The 19,779-nt window shown below is 43.0% G+C and overlaps 1 protein-coding gene across 4 annotated transcripts in view; it reads left to right on the forward strand.

Annotated features, from left to right (window-relative positions):
• Positions 1-19,779, forward strand: part of LOC311244283 (kazrin-like) — a 186,375-nt gene that overhangs the window by 18,394 nt on the left and 148,202 nt on the right. The window lies entirely within an intron of this gene.

Here is a 19,779-nt window from a genome sequence, read left to right on the forward strand (position 1 = left end):
ATAAGGGTCGCGACCCAAGGTGGGGTCACAGGTAGGTGACAGCGCATTGGCAATTAAAAAAAAATAAAAAATTTAAATCAAGAGAAAAACCGACAAGCCCAAATCGAGTTTTGTGCTGATAATGAATGGCTGGCACAGCTGGCATATCTAGCCGACATCTTTGACCGCCTCAATAGACCACCGTAACACTTCCGGGATTCTGAAATCAGGGAGGAGATTGCGGGGGGGTCAAATGAATGAATGTGGACGAGAGCCGTGATGTAAGTGGTTGCCGATACGGCTGTGGGGGTGCTAGAGACATGATCAAATAGACTTTTATGCGCCTCGCTCTCCTGAACACGGCGTGACCCATAACTAATCGATCAGAACTAAATCGGCAGAGAAAAAGCCCGTTTTAAAGCACCTATTCCGCATGGACATGCGCAGAGTGCCCATGGAGTCTGGACGACGCGAGATGACGCTCGAATTAATGTGGACTGTTCCATCAGAGGGGGGAGCTTCGATGGTCCTGTAAGTGGCTACAGACCGCTGCACTTAAATATAAATATTAGTCTACCTGGAGACTCAATGAGGTAATTGTAGATGTCGCCATAAGACGCGTCTGGCCATTTAGTGGGATCATTTTTTCATTATCCTGTTCGGCTGAAAGGACATTGGCCACCGAAGCTCCCCCCTCTGATAGAACAGTCCACATTCATTCGAGCGTCATCTCGCGTCGTCCAGACTCCATGGGCACTCTGCGCATGTCCATGCGGAATAGGTGCTTTAAAATGGGCTTTTTCTCTGCCTATTTAGTTCTGATCGATTAGTTATGGGTCACGCCGTGTTCAGGAGAGCAAGGCGCATAAACGTCTATTCGATCATGTCTCTAGCACCCCCACAGCCGTATCGGCAACCACTTACATCACGGCTCTCGTCCACATTCATTCATATGCACCCCCCGCAATCTCCTCCCCGATTTCAATGTAACGCGGAAGTGTAGTGGTCTATGCGTTGAATCTGGGACTACGACTAAGGTCGGGACACAGACCTGTTTGGACTTCCACCTAAAATGGAGAGCTGGATTAAGGAACTCCGTTTGTGGCACGCCAGGATAATCAGCAGAGATTTGGGCGTATTTACTCTGTTTTGGAGAAACAGAATGTTGCGAAAGATTATTTGAAGCTCATCATCTGTAGCCACAGAAGGGCTCATTGAAACATTTCGGAACTATTTTCCCGAAAGAGAGAGCACAGACAATTTGGACTGAACTGGATCCTAGATCCGTTCATTACGCATGACGCAACAGGCCTCCCACTGTCTGAGCAGGAGGCACAAATTGATATTTCGTGTGATGAGAAAGTCAAGTTCACTGGATATCAGTCCGGAACGAGTACCCAGTGTTGTGTAATGCTGCGCCGAGAAAGTGTGTCCCCTTCACATCAACATACCTCTGTGAGGTCGGATTTTCATTAATAAAAAATAAATACAGATCTCGCCTCAGAGTAGAAGCAGATCTCCGCCTCTTTCTCAGCAGAACGCAGCCACATATCACGGAACTGTTCAAATGTACAAGCACACCCTTCCCATTAAGTCTAGTTTTTTTTTTATTCTTGAAAAGCGCATGTGAACGCATTTTCTTTTCTTTTTTTATGTTCTGGCAACATATTTGGGCTAAATATGCCTAATTTTATAAGTGTGTATACAGAAACAATTCAGTTGCTTTTGTTGATAATATTCATTAATTTCATTGATACCATAGTGCTGTAATAAAGATTTATTATACATATGCATGATCAAGTTCAACAACGTGTGCTTTTATTTTGATATTCCTTATTTCCACATTGAAATTATGCAATACATTGTGGGGTCGCCAACAATTCCTAAATAAAATGGGGTCATGGTATAAAAAAGTTTGAGAACCCCTGATCTAGAGGATACTTGCCAGGCCATTCTTAAAGAAGATCTGACGCTGATGAAAGGAGATCCAGGTATCTTGTAGTGTAGCGTGATGATTAGAAGACAGGTGCGGAGCCTCCATCCATCAGCGTGATTTGTATCACCTGTGCCGATTGCCGAAGTGCAGGGGGTGTGTGAGAGACAGACACGGAGGGTGAGACAGACACAGAGGTGTGTGATAGTGGCACAGAGGGTTGAGGAGGTGAAACCGTAACAACCTCATCTTATCTTATCTTATCTTATCTTATCTTAGGATATGTAAAACATAATAACAATGGACAGAGATATAGTCCACTTAGTCAAATCTGTCACATGACAGAATCGAAATAGGCTCACTTCCAAGATGCGTTCTAGGCCACATAGAATGGTCTGACCCTGAACGACCCTAGCTCAATAGTTTCAGGTTGGCAATGTGATTTAATGTGACTTACTTACATGTCCCCATTCTTTATGAAATACCAAGCTAAACATAGCTTCCTACAGTACCTCAGCCTCATTCAGTTCTCAGTTCTTTAGCACTCCGCCAACCAACTTTTAGCAGCACAATTATTTAACCCCTTAAATTCACGGTTTTTGCTGCCCTGTCAGGGGCGCCTGGTGGTACTGAATGGCCATAATAAGGTAATTTATAGGCCTGCTATTCTATATTCTATATTCATATTTCAAATTGCATGTGTCTGGATGGCAAAATTCAGTACTGTACTGTATCTACAAAAAAACCTGTAAATCATCTGCCCTTTATTAATTTGCTTAGCTTCTTTGTACACGTGATCTCAAGAAGGTGCTGAATGTGCTCAGTGGCAATTTCTCATGTCTGTACACAGTAAATTTCACTGAGTACATTTTACTCAAACTGAGTACATTTTACTCAAACTGAGTAAAATCTTACTCACTTTGGCTCAAATGGACTCAGTTTGAGTAAAATGTACTGTGTACATGTACATTTGATCATGGTGTTATTCACCGTCAAAGATGGGGGGGGGGGGGGGAAATGTATATTCTCCTTTGGTTCATTACAGTTTACTCAAGCCTAGTAACAGACATAATATTTCTGACACTGGGAATACATTCCCTGAGATCCATAGATGTCCCTAGATACCAAGAACATGCAAATGGACCTTGTAGAAGTGGAGCAATCTTCCATTTACTTACTTACTTAGGTATGTATTTTTAGGCGAATCTTCTGAAAATATGGCTAGGGCTTAAAGGGTTATTTATTGTGAAAATGGCCTTTTCCTGTGCTGTGCATTGTCTTTTCAGAATGAGGGATTGTCCCAACACTGAGAAAATATTTAATAATATTATTTCATATTATGTACATAGTGCTGTTTCTCCCTCTTGAATTGCAGCCACATTGTCGCGTGTTTATGTGTGTGTGTGTGTGTGTGAAGATATCTTGGGAAAATGTGCTTGTACAAATTGGCAGCTCGTTCGTAAATATTTCTTCCTTCTACCTAAAGTTTAATCTAAAATACATTTTAACATTCATTTGAATATGCTATTGTTGGATCTTGAGTCATACTTGATCTGCAACTGTCTAGTTTGACAGTTTGATATGAATTTCGTTCGATGGTACAAGCTTGTGCACTACTGCTAGATGTGCGGCTCGCTCATTACAGGCACAGAAACAGCCTGTTGAAAACAGGACTGAAACAGAGAGGTATAGAGGCTGCTAATAATCTGAGTAAAAGAAATTTGTAAACTTTTAATTCCTCCCGATGAGCAGGTTGTAAAGCGCTTTGGATAAAACCGCTATATAAATGCAGCCATTTACCATTTTTCCATAAAGAAAGTTTTAGGTGCTCAGTGTTGCTCCCCAGTGGGCCTTGAAAGCTGCTCCCCAGGTGCCGGCTTGCTGCAAGGAGCGCACTGGATGACTTAGATTCCTAAAATGTATAAGCGTAGCTCGGGCTCAGGGTAACGCAACACATTGGTGCTCCTTTGAAAATCTACGAAATGAATGCCCAGCGTTTTCCCGGAACAACAGAAGTCTCCTCTGAGACGTTTCATACAGAAGTTGCTCTCAGCATTCCTCCTACATTCCTCCAGAATTCCCCATTTGGAGCGTTATCATGAGGGGAAATCAACCCACACACACATGTACGTACACATAAGCACTTTCTCTCTTACACACACACATGCATGCACACAAACACACTCACAAAACCACTTTCTCTCTCACACACACACGCATGCATGCACACAAACACACTCACATAAGCACTTTCTCTCTCACACACCTATGCACGCACAAGCATGCACCCAAACACACTCACATAAGCACTTTCTCTCTCCCTTTCACACACACACACACACACCAACATGCACAACACAAGGCCTCTCGCCCACCCCCCACTCCCACCCGTCCTTTAAGAATGCAGCTATTATGTTAGTTGAGTATTTCCCGCTTTAATCAGTGGCATATCAGTTGAGCTTGGAAGAGGGTGGGGGGCTATGCTAGGGCCACAAACCCCCCTTTGAGCAGGCAGTATTCAATTTCCTCCTTGTGTCCATTATGCACCGACACAATAGACAACAAGAGCTCATTTTCTTTGGGCTTGCTTTATTGTCCGGAAGAGTGCGGCTGCGCTGTAAATGGGTCTCAAGCGGGGCGCACTGCAGAAGAGGACGGATGAAATGTTCCTGGCGGGTGCAGATGTTGACCCTTAGGAACCGATAACAATGAACATCAGTGGGGGGGACATGTTGGGAGTGCACCTTTGAACACTTTTTGAAATGTGGGTTCAATAGCGTTGCATCACATTGATTGACTTCACATCCTAAATAAACATAAACAAACATGGTTTGAAGTTATTGACATGTGTTGTTTCAATAGGATGTTGTCATGTTGATTGGTTTGAGATTATTCACACGCTTATACTATGTTCACACTGCAAGCTTTAGTGCTCAATTCTGATTTATTGCTCAGATCAGATTTGTTTGGCTATTCACATTACTTTCTAAATGTGGCCAGTATCAGATTCCAGTGTGAACTGGACATGCTCTGAACTGACCCGCATGTGCAAATTAACAATAATGATGACGTAAACATGGAGGACACTGAAGTCACAATTTATGGTTTAATTTATAAGTTGAATGCAGTTGAGGCCAGCTAATTAAACCAAATCAGACCTGTATCTGATTTAGGACCACATATCAAAGTGGTCCAAATCAGAATTGAAAAGATCAGATTCCACGTGATCTTTTGGGCCACTTTTCCCTGCAGTCTGAACATACTGTACTGTACATGTAGCCTTTGACAAAAGGTGCGAAGCGGATTGAAAACATACAGTACAGATGCAGCCATTAGTACTCGTTACCATTTTGCCGCGGTGTTCGCACGGTGGTCACACGGTGTTGGCACAGTATGGGAATTAATTAGGAAACCAGGTTTCTGTTCTGTTATATGCCGCCAGAAGGCGCAAAGTCAACAACAGCCCCACGGGCGGCTGTCTGTTGACTTCATTCATCAGGAGGCGCATCACTATACTGTAGCGCTAACGTCTTTTATTAATTTATAACTAAAGCACTTTCCAGGCCAAGCATATAACCCTGATTTGATTGTGGACCGCAAATGACATCACGCCATGTCACCATGTCTACAGACTATGAATTAATGTTGTGTTTTTTTTCTTCAAATGTAGCCAACAGTAAAGACGCTAAACCTGTCAAAATCAGCAGTCAACGTGTATATTTTCAGCATTACGTTTGTTTACCAAAGATTTGAACTGTTATTAGTGAAATGATAGAATCTCAGTGCCTGGAAGTGCTTGTTTTTCAAGTGCACTATGCCACAGATGCACAAGTTTGTACTTTAAGCCTCATGTTATGTAAATGTATGATAATTGCAAGGATGAATAGAGAAGAAGATAAAGGCAGCGGCCAACTTCAAAACGTGAATCGACTCATCAGTGCTTTTACCACAACATTTTATATTCATCCTCTGCCAATTTTCATGACTAACACCATGCCACTACTCTAATGGTTTGTGAGGAATGCATTATCCACTGCGAGTCACAAGCATGCTGTTTTGGAGAGTGGTTCGGCTGTGTCCTTGCCGTCGAAGACACAGGCAGTGGCTCCTCGTCAGTGTTGTCTTTGTTTAAGACCAAATTGAGTGTCTTCTGTCTGATTACAGCATTGATTCTGCCCACGTTGAGGCAGTGCCTGAAACAGTGTGGCTGAAATAAACAGCGTGCTACGCAGATGGCTTTGACAATTAGCCCGCGCTTGTGGACTGTATGCGCTACGAGCAAACTGTTGATTTAGTCGTACTTTAAATAAAAATGGATTTTGGCCATCTGTCTGTTTGCTTGCTTTTCAAATTAACGAGAGATATGAATGGGGGAAAAAGAGGGCAAGCGTCAGTTAATCAAAATATGGCTTTTGCGATTAAAAAGTGAACATCCCAGTTTATTGAATTTTTAAACAAGCTTAATTTTTTGCCTCCAAATGTTCAACAATTTCCTGGATACATCCCACGTTTAAGCTCTAAATCCATCTATATTTGCTGTCAGAAGCCTTTGACTATTCTCTTCTCAACTCCCCTACACTGTGTACCTCACTCAGTACGTCTGCTGTGAGAATCTGTAGGTTGCAGAGGCTCTGTGCTTAAAGGAACATGCCAACTTTTTGTGAAATTTGCTTATTTGTCATCTACCCTGGAGTTAGCCAAGCAGATACATACCTTTTTCTTCTCTGTGCATGCATTAGGCTTAGAGAACAGCCACACCGTTAGCCTAGCTTAGCGTCATTCACTGGAAGTAGGTGTGCCAGTGTAGCTTAGTTCCCAACAGTCACGAAATACACTCCAAAACGTTCCTGTAAACATCTTGTGACCTGTGTATTTACCACGTGGAGAAATTAAAAAAGATTATTAGACATTTTCGTTTTCTAAGCAGATATATTCAGAACTATTTTTTGCAGAACCACTGCTGCCTGGGCGCAGTGATTTCATCACCTCAAAAGCCCAGTTTTTCTGTTGTGTTCATCCATAATAAAAGACAGTAGAGGTTGAATACTTTATTATCTAAAGATGGTAAATTAGAGGGTTGTGTTCACTCATAGTTAAAGACAATAGAGGTTGAGTAGTTTCTTGTGCTATATCGCATTCACACACCAAGTGATTAACTGCAAATACATGGACTGTCCAACAAGTATACAGTAATTTATGATGGCAGAGATGTGAAAAAAGCCCTACATATTACAATGTGCTGTCGACTTTATAACAGTGTAGCAGCCCATCCTGAAGTCTAGTAAGCCTACTGTAAGCTTGGTTTCCCATGGGGCGAGAACTGGGCTCTGATCCAGGTGTGTGACACACACAGGTACTGTATAAAACAAAGCCTTATGTATAAAAGAGACAGACGCGGGGTCAATCTGGACTAGTCAGGCAGCACTATCTCTGTAGAATAGCGTTCAAGGGTTGCCTTATCTGAGAGCTTGTTAATGATATATTGCGCATTGATTTACTAGTTCAACCAGAGAGTCAGTCTAATGGTTTTACTGCTCTTGAAATGGAAAATGGTTTGTGGGGGTATCTTTTCCCCAGCAGTAGTTTCCAGTGTGTTGTTGGCTCATTAGGACGGTCTTCCAGCTTCACAAGGTGGTATATTGGGGAAAGCATTAGGTTACCTAAGAACCTCCGGCGACTCAACAGCTGGCGGACTTGTCTCTGTGTTAAGTGACACACACACACACACACACACACACACACACACACACACACACACACACACACACACACACACACACACACACACACACACACACACACACACACACACACACACTCTCTCTGCACCGCCTGCTGGCATGAGCCCACCGACGCGCTCACCTGCTCACGAAACCTGCACCTCGACGGAGAGCTCCACCCCTCGTCGATGTCACTGCGTGTTTGTGTTTGAGAAATGTGGGAAAACATGGTGACAGACTCCTCCCCTCCTAGTAAACCGTTGGGAATTGTGGGGGGAGGGGAGGAGTATAATGTATCTCATAACCTGTGGGAGTCTGTCCTCGAACAGGTACACTCAGGGAGAGAGAGAGGGAAGGAGAGAGAGAGAGAGAGGGGCAACCACTTGGATATATTTCCTGGATACATATACTGTACATGCAAGAAGGAGACACTTTGGGAGAGAATATAAGGTGCTGTTGGATGAGCGAGGAGTGGTGTTTGTTTGAGCTCCTGTCTGTCTGTCTGTTGTGAGTGAGCGTTCCCACGGCCCGCACCTGACAGACCCTGGAATCCAACGGAAAACTCTCCTCGGAGGGGGAGGAGGAGGGGATGAGGTCGGACAGGGAGGAGGGAAAACCCGGTGAGTGAAAAGAAGGGATGAGCCGCGTGCAGGATGCCTCTCCTCCGCGCTCCACCGGAGCGGAGTCGGCTACGGGATGAGGTTGCAATTTTGCAGCTCAGCCAAAGGTTGCTTTTTTTCTCCTTTTCTTTTTTAAAGAAGGTGGTTTGTTTTGACATAATTTTTTTGGTTTGGGCTGTGGCCCTGTGTTTTGAGTAGAGGTCTTGCGGATAAAGGACTCGTGTGGCGGGTTTCTTTTGAAGGGCGGTCTGTTTGTTTTTGAGCTTGAAGAAGAGCACAGCATTCACGTGTGAGCAGGAGAGACAGGTGTCATGTCTGATAATAAAAGCCTGATAGTAGAGACAGGCTGACAGTAGGGTACAGTGCTGAGGCAGTTGAGAGACTTTAACCTGCACTGAACTCAACCTGGTGGTTGTTTTTTTCACCACATGGCACAGGCTCAACTTGACTCTACTAGCCTAGACTACCAGGTACTTTGTTTTCCAATGCAGACGGTACCCTCTTCAACCATCATGCCCCAAACTAATTGCATTGGTCGGCCCAACTGCTTCTTCTGGTCTACAGAGCTCTCTAGCACCTGTTTAATGCCTTAAGGCCCTCACATAGTCGGGCGGAACGTACGCGGACCGGACTCCGCGCGGCATGTCCGCAGTCGTTTGAGCATGTCTCGCGCCAGTTTTCTACATTTCCAACAATTTCTTCGTGCTGTTTACACTTTCTGTCACGGCGTCGTCCACCGATGTCAAAATAAAGAGTCTAGGTTATCTCCATGTCCAAGATTTCGAAAAATAAAACTGGCAGTTTTACACACATTTAGAAAAGCCATTCAAACTTCTCAAGTTTCTTCAGATGATGAAAAAAGACATGGTCCAAATGTATATGAATTGGAATGGATGACAATTAGCGATAGTAAAACAAAATGTAGCATTATCTACCTGCCAACGTTCTACCGGATCCATCCTACCTCAATCCCTATTCTCTCTTGGCACGGAGTGTTCAGAGTAAAATGCAGGTCGATGTCAACCAAAACGCAGAGCAGCCTTTTGTGTGACACCAAGCGAGCGGCGCAGACGTCCGCGCAGTTAGAAAATTGGAGCTTCACGTTTGGAGTCCGCTTTGAGTACGCTAAGAGTACGCACGGACCTCCGCGGAGTCCGGTCCGTGTACATTCCGCCAGACTATGTGAGGGCCTTTAGTGAACCTCTATTGACGTTGATATCATGCATTTAAAAAAATATTCCTCAGTGAATCTCCTAAATCAATATTGTGTTGTCAGAACAGTCTTATGTTTGCAGGTATGAAGGATTCCTTTCATGGCCTTTCTTCCCCCATCCTGGACCCTCATTCTAGTCCTTTTTATAACACCCCCCCCCCCCCCCCCCTGCCTGTGCCCCTCACGCCCTCCACCCTGCACTCTTCACCCCCTACCCATATCACCTGGTCATCCCTTCCTTTGTGTCAGATAAGTTTATAAGGTGACCCCACAAAGAAGTCAGTTCCCCTGGCCAGAGAACGTCAAGTCCTACCAAACTCCACGACACAGGTTAAGTTAATGTTCGCTGTTGTCCATTAGGCCACTATTGTGTAGAATAGTGTACTGAGTCTGGCCAGAGCAGCCGTCTTGTTTCACAAACACTGGAAATACTTCACCTATAAGTATAACCCTGCTTAGCTACACCATTTAGTTGTAACTAAGAGATGCACTGAAGACAATAATAGTGTTTGTGCATAAATCACTAGATTAATAAAGATCAACTTAATTTTCATGTGAGCAGCATTTCCTGGTTGATAAGAAGATGATGGTGCTCTTTCGTTACAAGTGAATATTTTATCTGACCAATCAGTGGTCTGCAGGGTTTTCACATTGCCTCGGTTCACGTGAAACCTCAATGGAGGTGATAACAAAAAGTACCAGGTACTATCCATAACTTTTGCTCAATAGAAAACCAAAAAAGGTAAGTAGAGTCAAGTTGAGCCAGTACCACGAGGTGGAAAAGGGGCCATTACAGAACTCCAGCTCAAGTGAAAATGTTGATAGCAGGGTTGTTCCACGTTTTCCATTTCAAAATGTCTAGACCTGAATTTCTTAAAATGGATTTTGAAAGATGTTGGTCCTCGTTCAATGTGATGTACGCTGATAGTGGCATGGCAGTATGTGTTGACGAGGACGTATCACTTTGTGGATAATTCTTCAGAAATTCCTCATGTAAACAAGACAGTGGATCTAACTGAACAAAGTGTGTAGTCTCCCTAGTAGGTGTGCTGCCACTTAACACCTGCATTTTCCCAGACATTTAGGACTTTTTATGGTATTCCCAAAAGTTTTGAAGACCTGGTAATCATCCCATTTATTTTATAATATAATACTCTACCAGACCTGCGTAGACAAATTGTGATAATACTGACACTTTTCCAGTACTAGTCAAGTCAAGTCAAGAGTTTTATTTGTCATGGCATACAAGTATACAATGAAATGCGGGTGGTCTTGCCCGCAACGATATATACGATGTTTATATACTACCACCATATAAAATGATAACCATGCAATGACAAAAAATCATAACATGAGATATGTGTATTGAATTTATTTATTGAATTTGGAATTAGGGGGGTAAACTTGACAACCTGTTTTGTTTGGATTGGGTCTGTGAGGGACGTGGTTAGTGAATAGGTGAGTCTCAGTGCAGGCCATGGACATTTGCACTGTAGGCTAATGTTTGTCTCAAGTGTTTCTATGTCTGTGTTTTTGTCTGACTGTGTTTTTTATAAACACTACTGTTGAGTGACTTTTATTTTTTTTACTTAAAAGCACATCTTCCTTTCATTCACAGTTGTTTACTCCCAACATTACAATATCAGACATGTATCCCAGTTTTCAGAGATGTGGTTGTCTTTGTGCTGGTCTGACCTGCTGTCTACTACAGAAACAGACATATTTCATATACTGTACTTGGTGATAGTGCACCATTTCATTCACCCGGGGCTAAAAACAACACAAACTGGAGAGGTCAAAGGGCTCAAACTGTCACCGTAAGAGAGTTCAAACAAGACCTCCTCTAAGTGTTAATGTTATCATTGAACTCCTGAGAAATAGGACTTTCTATCGTCCATCTGTCAGAGGTAGAACCCAAAAAATGCAGGTATACTATTATACTATGATAATTCTGTTTGTCAGTTTTCTCTTTTAAGGACTTGTTGACATGTCCTAGTGACCCAACTCAAACAGAGTGTCACGTAAACCGTAACGTCCTAGCTTAACACCAGGGCGTGGTGGTGACACCATTGACACGGCCAAAGCAAAACAAACAAACACCTCGGGGTGTACATAGGCTTCCCTGGCCTAGCTGTACGAGGTGTGGCTGTGTATTCGCTCATTGTGCTCAATTACTCGCCTTTCGTGGTTTCACATTTCCTCGATAGTATCTCACATTTCCTCTGTGAATTTGGGATTTAAATGGAATGCACAACAAATATTGGCCAGATAGTCTGTCTGTCTCAAATACAGTACTGACAAACAGTACTGTATTTGTAAATCTGGTATGTCATAAATGTATAGATGTAGCAGTACTGTGTATCTGTATGTCGTGTATGTCATATATGTTATGATGAATTGAAAATGGGGGACCCTGATGTAAACAAGACGAAAGTCTTTCTCTGGTCTGCATCCCCTTAACAATTGTGTGTATTGAGCTGTACTGTATTGTACCCATTCTGCAATCTGTTCATAAAGTTGTACCCATTCTGCAATCTGTTCATAAAGTTGTACCCATTCTGCAATCTGTTAATAAAGTTTTCAATCAATCAATCAATCAATCGCCTGATATCACCTCAGAGTAATTTTAGTCATTGTGTACAAGTTGAATCGAGTACCAAAGACAAGTGATTTGGATTCACAACTGCATTTACAACTGCAGACATGGGTTGTCCAAAACATTTCAAAACAGTTTCACTATGGTTCTTCAGTGCAAGTGTTCAAGTTGCCTCTCACACAAATGCTTGTTATTGATAAAGCAGTTAATGGTTTTGCAGCAATTCGTTTTCTGGATTTGGTCTCTGCCAGTCAAGCGCCTCCACCCTAAAAAACGTAGAAAATTGCATTCCTATTCTTCACCTTTTAGCCCTTGTCAATCAAACAAAGGCTACTGCTGTGAGATGCTTGTGTGTTACCTTATCCCTGTGTTGACCTTCGACCCCTGCTATGAGAGAGGAGCCGGGCTGGGTGTGGGGGGGGGGGGGGGGGCATGTTGTGTGTTACTACCGGCCACCCCTTACTGTCCTCACTGTCTACTCTGCACTGACTGACCTGACACTCACACAGGATTAGGTGTATGTGGGGCAGGGTGAGGCTGAGTCTGAGAGAGAGAGGGAGTGAGAGAGAGAGGGGGGAGACAAAGAGAGGGGTGAGAGAGAGGGAAGGGAGAGAGTGTGTCACAGCAGGCTAGTGGAGTCCAGTGTGACAGTGTAATTATAAGAAAGGCTGATTGTGGTTCTAGGTGTAATTGCCTTCTGTCATTGACTGTGCTATTGTGTGAACGTGTCATGGTCCCAGCTGCATGAACACTTAAGGCAACCAACTTGCACTTCTGCGTTTCTCTGATTGGCCGAGCGCCTTCCGCGTTTCTCTGATTGGCCGAGCGCTAAGCTCCAGGAGAGAGGAGAGAGGCTGAAAACCCGCCGTTCTTGCCCGACTGATGGGAGCCGAATCCCGGATCCGATTTGTCTGATGAATTCCCGCAAAACATGGAGGTCCTGAACGCATGGAAGTATTGATTGCGCCGTAACGAATCATTAAAAAAAGATACCGTTAACTGGAATATGTTGTGCCTTTACACATATGTTGGATTATGTAATTGGTTAGTCATGACAAACAAATAAAAAAATCGCGATTTACCCGGTGGCTACAACAACACACAGTGACTACAATGACATAATCCAACATATTGCGGTTAGATTTGCTCCGTGCATGTTATTCGTGCGTGGATCTTTTTAACCCTTTCTGAGTGGCATTTACGGCGTCAAATGGAAAAAAATAAATAATGAAATTAGATACCAATGATGTAAACTACCCATAATTGAAGAGTAGGGTTTAACCTGCAAGTTGGCCTTTAAGGGTTAGTTTCTTTACATATGTTTCCAGTAAGTTATCCCTTTACACATGCCTTTATTTATAGTGTGAGATTTCTTTTTACTAATACTTTGTGTTCACCAGTCTTGGCCATGCCTGGCCTTAAACCAGCTGGCACTCATTAGTAATCACGGGCAGTATTTATTCCTGCCCGTTTCTCACTGCCCTGTCGCGCCATTGCCATTGTTTTGTTTGTCTAACCTTGTGTTCGGTCACTTACCCTGTTCACCTTCACTCCTGCTATTTCCCAGTGAGTCCGTTCCTTATTCCAGCACTGCTGTGCTGAGTTTTGTTTTTCTGGGTTTTGCAGTTCGCCTTTGTTTTGTACCGTTTTAACGTGTATCATTGTTTGTTGCAACTGCTTAAGTAAAAGCCTGTTCATTTCATTCCGTCGTCTCTGCCTCTACTCTCTCGGATCGTGTTCTGCATTTGGGGTCTCCTCACCTACCCTCACACTGAACCCTTACAGAATGCAGCAACTAGCCCTCTGACTGCTCCCTGTCTCCCTGTCCCCGACTCTCCCTCTCTCTCTCCACCTGCATTTTACACACAATCGCGAGGAGCCGCTCACACAGCGCACACGTACACGCGCGCACGGAGCGATCTATCCTCTCTCTCTCTCCCTCTATCTCTCGCTCGTTCTCTCTCTCGCTCTCTCTCGTATGTATCACGCTGTGTGGGTGACTGTCACTCAAAGCGCTTATGGGCGGAGCCCAGCCCAAAACAGCTTGAAATCTTGAAGTGGAAAAATGCTGCTGAATGTTTTTGAAAAAAACCTTACAGATGTGTTCCATCCATAACATTGCCCAAATAGTGAAAGGAATAGCATCTACCGTAAGACCAAGCCCATATCCCACTCCATCTCTAGAGAAATACACTGCTATTACAACTCTTGACCCAGTCATTCTACCTTTACTTGTAGCGGCTATATCAGTGGTTCCGAAAGTGGGGGTCGTGAGCCGCCGCGGGGGGGTTGCCAGATGATTTTTTTTTATATAATTTTCAAAAAAAAAAATTATTTGTCAGGCCACTGAACTTAGAAGCAGGCCAGGCCAGTGTTTCTAGTTGCAGCAGTGCAATAGTTAGATAACATAGGTGGGGAACAACCAGGAGATCACTGCAACTCACACAAGTTGGAGAACTATCTCTCTCTCTCTCTCTCTCTCTCTCTCTCTCTCTCTTGCTCTCACACACACACAAAGGGAGCCGCATGTGATTGGTGGAGGCGGGACCCTTACAAAAAACTGTTGTTGCTAATCATTGACACATGCTAGCCTGTAATAATCCCCCCCAGAAAAATCTACTTTGCATTTGATATATTGCAAATATATGCCATCACACACACTGGCATTTAAAGGGTTAGAATTATAAAATGAATATGCTGGTGTTATGATCAGGGCTGAAGTTGAATAAAATATTGTATTATTTTTAATCTGACATTACAAAAAAACAGAAAATCCATCAAAATCAGTGTTGTTGCTAATCATACATATGCTAGCCTGTTTTTTAACAATCATTTGTGATGCCATCACAAACACTGGCATTTAAAGGGTACAAATAAAAAAAAATCCTGCACCAGAATGCAGGAAATTAAGTTTTTGTAACAAAAAATGTCCTGGTGGGGGACCCCCAGACTCCCTGCTTAAAAAGTGGCCTGACTTGGGCCACTTTTATTAATTAATAATAATAAATAATAATAATATATTTTTTTTACCTCCTATAATAGTGGGGGTCTCGGCTCTCTGACACCGTTATTTGGGGGTCGCGGCCTGAAAAGTTTGGGAACCCCTGTGCTATATGACTAAACTACTGAAACGTTAACAATGAAGCAAATTCCCCAGCAATCCACCAGGTTGCTGAGTGAATCAGAAAAAACAAGAGCATTGCAGCATGGCATAATTTAGCATTTAGCAGCAAGACGGTATTCATTGCAACAAGTATTACAAAGCGTGAGATTTCATTAGCTTTTGAGAATGCAGAATTTTGTTTATTAATATATCGCCCGTGGGCAGCAAAAGATCAGCAGTTTTCAACAGATTTCAAAGAAGCTGTAGGCACATGCAGTGCAGAAACCTTGCAGAGAACCAGACCCTGGCCACAGGCTTGCCGCCATCAATGATGAATAGAAGGTCACTGGGGTTTGCAGGCAACCCAACATGGAGGAGAAAGTACATAAGGCAATGTTATTTCTTGGAGGAGTTCGTGTATTCATTCTCATTATGTCAGTTTTGGAATTTGTGAAATATGAAGATTCTAAACACAGATCTGAAAAAGAGAGGTGATGCTGAGGGTCAAAGAAGTATGATCTCTTGGCTGAATTCACCTCAAATCCATGAAAAGCCAATAGGAGGATGGCTTCCAACATGTTATCAATACAAAAAGTTAAACCATTTCATGCACCGAGGTGATAGCGAGAGGTAATCCTTTCTCATCGCCTGGCGGTTGCTCATTTTTGAGGCAGCGGAGAAGCAGGGGAATAGAGAGATCCTCTATAAGAGACTACATGATGATGGATCTTGACACCGGAGATTAAATTGAATGCCGGCTATCGAAGCTTTAAGGGACTCAAAAGAGTGGATTGTGAACGACCACACCAGAGGAATGTTAACTGGAAACGGAGAGCAAGCAAAATGGGTACAAAGGGAAGAAAATGAGAACCAGACAGAATCATACACTTTTGGCTAAACCTTTGCTCACGTATTTAGCAGCAGAGTTCCAGAGAGACTGAAGGGGGCTTTCTTAGCCTAGTCCAGGATAATGTGATAGAATGGAGGGCAGGCTGCTTGACATCGGCGTTGGGATGCAGGGCTTTGAATTCCTGAAGTTTAAATTGAGGAAGTGCATCAGCTATGTTATTTTCATGCGCAGGAATATAGACGGTGCACACATGATAAAATGACCAGACACACACATCCATGAGAGACGTCCATGAGAAAGCGGTTGAGAGCGCCCTAATCATGTTCACAGTAGCTTCATTATCACACAGAAGCGTGATCTGTTTGCGAGACCATCGGCTGCCCCATAACAAGCAAGCTACGACTATGGGGTATCATTCTTACAGCGCAGTAGATTTGCATGCTGGCGGTAGGTCTAGCATTTCTTTAGGCCAAATGTCAGAAAACCATTCACCTTTAAAGAAACCCCCGAAAACAGGGATGCAGATGTCTCCATTACATCATCCTATAAAAAAAATCGAATGTCAGACTGGCATCCTTCATGTATGTTGTGCAAATCACAAGCAGTTTCAGATATCCAGCGAACGGGACGCAAAGGCACGCCCTTGAGGAATTACCCACATAGCAAAATGCCTCAAGAAGCATTGTGATGTCTGAAAACAAATAAAAACACTACACCAACACTGCAAATGACAGTGGATAAATAAATAAGAACTAAAGCGAATAGCGTGGATATACCTATAGTGGAATAGACTGTATTAATATTCCATATTTATACCATCTTGTTGTGCACTCCTGGCCACCTGTACAGAGCACACACACACACACATGCCACAACAATGTGGAACGCCCTAACCACAGCCGTAAAAAGATGTGAATCCCTACCCACATTCAAAATCACTCTTAAAGAGCACCTACGGGAGGCTGCAATTCGAAACTGGACACCGTAAAGGTCCAAACCCCCCTCCCCCACCCCCTCTTAATAAATAGACAGTCTCCTCCCCACCGTATGTATATATTCTCTCCCCACCGCATGTATATTTCTTCTCCCACCCACCCACCCCCTCCTAATGTACAGTCTCCTCCCCATCTCTGTATAATCTCTGTTAGGATCTATGGGTAACAGTACTGTATATTTGCATATCGTACAGTATATGTCACAAATGTAACAGTACTATATATCTGTATGTCATAAATGTCACTATGAATTGAAAATGGGGGACCCTGATGTAAAAAAGACAAACGTCTTTCTCTGGTCTGCATCCCCTTAACAATTGTGTGTATTGAGCCGTACTGTATTGTACCCATTCTGCAATCTGTTAAATAAAGTTTTCATTCATTCATTCACACACGCACACTGTATAGCCTACATGTGTAATGAATGAACAGTAGGCTTATATTATTCAAATAACTTGTTTTATTAGGAGATAGTAGATACTAGTACAGTACACATTTTATTATGACATCTTAAGGCCGCCACAGAGTCATGAGCGGCATGTGCGCAATCGTTTGAGGTTTCAGTCAAGCGTACCACCGCTTACCAATTTCCTACATTTCTCATACCAGTTTACTACATTTAATGCAGGTCGATGTCAACCAACACGCCGAGCAGCCTTTTGTGGACAGTATAAATATGGAATATTAATACAGTCTATTCCACTACAGTAGGTATAGTGTGCTATATAATGATTCTCATTTTGGCGGATTGCTCCAATTCAATTGAGACAATATCCTCCCCCAGTGAACTAAGCTATTCTGATTTGACTCACTATCCTACTGTATGTAGCAAGGAGCTGATCTGCAGTAACGCCCCCTCTATGGTTGTAGCACAACCATTCGCTCAACAACAGAGCGAGTGGAAATACCAACACTTCCTCAAGCGGGTGCCGACAGAGAGAGGCAGAGAACGAGCGAGAGAGAGGGACAGAGAGAGATAGAGAGGGAGAGAGAGAGAGAGAGAGGGAGAGAGAGAGAGACAGGAGCTTCTCTCTCTCGGGGAAACACACGCATTTACACACAACCTCCCGACCGGCGCGCAGGGATGGGGCTTCTCCACTCGCATATCACTGTCGAAATATCTTTGACTCTCACACGCGCACCCGTATTCCGATCCGTGCAATTATATTCACAGGGGTATATATTGTCATTTGTAACAAGTTACCAATGCATTGTCCCGTGGGATTATGCCCTCCTGTGGTGAAATTAATTAGTATCCCCCTCAATCTCTCTATATCTCTCTCTGTCTGCCAGTCAGACTGTGGGTGACTGTCACTCAAAGCGCTTATGGGCGGAGCCCAGCCCAAAACAGCTTGAAATCTTGAAGTGGAAAAATGCTGCTTTAGAGTACTTGATTAGAAATACAAAACAATGAATTTTTTTGAAAATAACTTTACAGATGTCTTCCATAGACTCATAGGAATTGTGTAAAGTTGCCCAAATAGTGAAAGGAATAGCAAGACATGTCCCCTTTAACACATTGGGTGCCAGCCATTAGCCGCTGTTGTCAGGCCAGCTTTCCATTACAAACTTTCACTGTGCGTCATGTTGTTTGTAGAGATAAACCTATATTTTATATTGGCTATGGATCCAATAGCATTGTCAATTGAAAGTAAGAACCTTCCGTTCAAGATGCAAAAAAGAAATAATTTGTCCATCGATACGTTCTTATTTTATACCGTGGTGAATATGAGTGTTATATCTGAATGATCTGGGATAATTCCTGTGAGGCTATTTATAAGGCGCGACGCTAATAACATTAAATCCATTGGCGTTTCGTCCCTACACACGATACAGTTAAAAATTCTAATGCATATGGTTGGTATTATGTTCCATCATGAATGCATGAAAGGGGGGGCGGGGGGGGGGTCGTTTCTGATTAATTGATTGCCAATAACGGCATTTGTTATTACCACAACATACGCTGATCTGGGGGATGGCTATGAAATCCTTAAAAAAATAAATTACGTTTATTTTTTTTTGCACTACCTATCTCTGTGAAAGTGGCTTCTCAGCTCTGGTCCAGCTGAAGACAAACCAGAGAAAGATTGGACATTGAGCATGACCTCAGAGTTGCTTTGTCTACCATCACCCCAGACTTTGAGAATCTTGTCAGGAGCATTGAACATCCCCAGTTATCCCATTAGTTCCCTGGGATTTTAAGCTAAGAAGTCTGCTAAGAAGCATATATTATTTATTATTATTATTTTATTTCATTGTGTTTTTATCCCTAGTTGCACTTTTGTTGCAACCCCAGTTATCCCCCTAGTTCCCCCAAACTTACTGTAGGTCTGTTATGTTAAGTTAAGCTAAGAAGTCTGCTAAGAAGCATATATTATTATTTATTATTATTATTTTATTTCATTGGATTTTTATTGGGTTTATTTCATTGGGTTATAGCCCTAGTTGCACTTTTGTTGCACTTTTTTGTGTTTATAACAGTGCATGAAAGATTGTGTATTACAGCAAAAAAAAAGATTTTAAATAAATCATAGTGGTTAAAAAATGTGGGTCGCGACTTAATGACTAAGAAAAATGTTGGGTCCCGAGGCTAGACCAGTTGAGAACCACTGCTCTACAGCATAATGAATCCGGCGTCCCCAAAAAGTATTCCATGCGATCGGGTGAAGCCCTCGCTTCAGGCTAACAGAAAAGTCCGCCTGGAGCGTTTTCAGTGTGACACCCGGTCTGCAACAGGGGTTACTGCATTCTCGAGACAGCGCCACTACCA

Source organism: Notolepis coatsorum, assembly GCF_963971535.1.
Source record: "Notolepis coatsorum genome assembly, chromosome: 17".
In the NCBI taxonomy this organism is placed as follows: domain Eukaryota; kingdom Metazoa; phylum Chordata; class Actinopteri; order Aulopiformes; family Paralepididae; genus Notolepis; species Notolepis coatsorum.